The sequence below is a fragment of the Benincasa hispida genome, chromosome 7, assembly GCF_009727055.1.
Source record: "Benincasa hispida cultivar B227 chromosome 7, ASM972705v1, whole genome shotgun sequence".
NCBI lineage: Eukaryota > Viridiplantae > Streptophyta > Magnoliopsida > Cucurbitales > Cucurbitaceae > Benincasa > Benincasa hispida.
The window spans coordinates 848,726-851,114 of record NC_052355.1 but is presented as its reverse complement, the minus strand read 5'-3'; positions in this window follow the sequence as shown (position 1 = coordinate 851,114).

Below are 2,389 nucleotides of genomic sequence, written 5' to 3'. Positions count from 1 at the left end.
CAACAGTATGTGAATAACTGACTAAACTCCTTAGTCACAGGATCCACCATTCGTTAACTATCGGGCACTCCACTAAAGACCGACAGCTACACTCTTCTCCCTACAGATATATTTCTATGTCCATATCAACCAATCAAAAGTGCGATAACACTTCACAAATCACTCGTAAGTACAGCTAGGCCAATTTATTGTTTTTCCTCTATAATTACATCTAACTCCTTAAGTACCACTCATTCCTCTAATGAACATAATTCATAGTCCTACAATGACTAAGTCCTCTCTTCGAAAGAAAGGATGTGGCCACTATATTCAAGACTCGGAATCAGCCCTTAAGGGAACAATCTATCTACTTACCCCTGCTTCGGGGAGTTAGTGAGCTCTTTCTTGTGTAACTGAGTTCCTTCTTGTGTAACTAAGTTCCCAACTCCCAAATCAGACAAATCCTCAAAAAGGTAGGCTTGTTGAGTTGACAATCTGGCCATTCTCACCCATACTAATCAAAGGATCACCCTCAAAGGCAGTAGTTCCCAAAACACTCAAGATTGAGGTCACGTCACCTATGGTCGTTTAAGTGAGATGTAAGTCTCAAGTATCGACGACATTATATAAAGAGACTAGTCATCTCGTGGTCCGGTCTTATACAAACTCTTTATATGGGACACCCCCGCTCACATGTCTCCACATGAATGGTCAAGATCAGACCATCTGTAGTAGTTCACAACACTTGTAAACCTCTACAAAGCGGATCGTATCCATAGTGTCACTAGGATAGGGTATCCCTCCTTTATCCTTATACTACAGACCTTTTAGGTCATTACTTTAGGCATGATCCACTTGTATATCTCATATACATGCTTAAGTTTACATACAATAACCACGGATCTTTGTTTATTGGATATAAATAAATGCAAATAAAATAACTCTTATTTTATTAATAACAATTGTGTACAAAGTTTACAAACTACGAGACTCCAGGAGAATTAGGACACCAATCCCAACACCATTTCCTGTCTATAAGATAATGGATCCTCAACTTTGCTATCAAATATGACGGTCAGGGAAACCTATATAACGAACAGGTAGGTTTGAAACCCTTCCACTATGTCGAGGCTCCCTCAACTATTGATGTGGATGTCCATGACTAGATGAACCCACATCAACAACTCTTGCTAATGTACTAGCCTCTTTAACAACTCTTGTTGAAATGTCAATAGTTTCATTGGAAAGTTCATTCAACACAATCTTACTGTAGAGTTTATGCTCCGTGATGTGGTCTTCTTCCAAAAAAGTAGCATTTGTCGACATAAATACTTTATTCTCTTTTGGATCATAGAAGTAACAACCCCTCCTTCCCTTGGGATAACCTAAAAATAGGCACAATTTTGAATGTGGTTCCAATTTCTTAGAATTAGCCTCTAGCACATGTGTTGGGCAACCCCAAATTCTGAAGTGGTGTAAACTACCTTTACAACCATTCCATAGTTCCAAAAGTGTTTCAGAAACATTTGGACTGAACACAGTTCTAAATATAAGCTACAATCATCATTGCATAACCCTAAAATGAATTAGGTAAATGACTATAACTCATCATAGACCAAACCACGTCCAACAAGGTTCTATTTCTCCTTTCTGATACACCATTCTACTAAGATGTACCAAGTGCTGAGAGTTGGGATACGATTCCATGTTCTATCATATAGTCTTGGAATCATAAATATAGATATTCTTCACCTCGATATGATCGAAGTGTTTTAATGGTTTTACCTAATAAATTCTCAACCTCAGCCTTATACTCTTTAGATTTTTCAAAAGCTTCAGACATATTTCATTAGATAAACATACCCATATCTAGAATAATCATTTATGTAAGAGATGAAGTATTCAAACTCTCCTCTTGTCTTAACATTCTTATGCTCACAGAGGTCTGAATGTAGATGTTCCAAGGGTTTTTTGGCACTATGACCCTTTCCAGTAAAAGGTCTTTTTGTCATTTTGCCTTCAAGGCATGACTCACATACTGGTAAATAGTTTTCTTATCACTCGCTTAAAAGTCCACTTTTAACCAATCTCTCAATCCTATTGAGATTTATGTGACCTAATCTTAGGTGCCAAAGTTGGGCATTTTTTTAGGAGAGATCTTTTGTCTTTCATTTTGAGTTGTTGTAGTTCTGAACATTTCAATACTTGGAAGCACCTTAATTGCTAACGGCCTTAGCACATAAAGATTACTTTCTAAGTTTAAGGAACAAATTTGAACACCATTCTTGTAAAGAAACAATTTTTCCACATTGAAATTAAGAGAATAATGTTGTTCACACAAAATTTTACAGAAATCAAGTTCCTCTTTAAACCAGAACTACATAAACATTGTTCAATAATATAAAACATT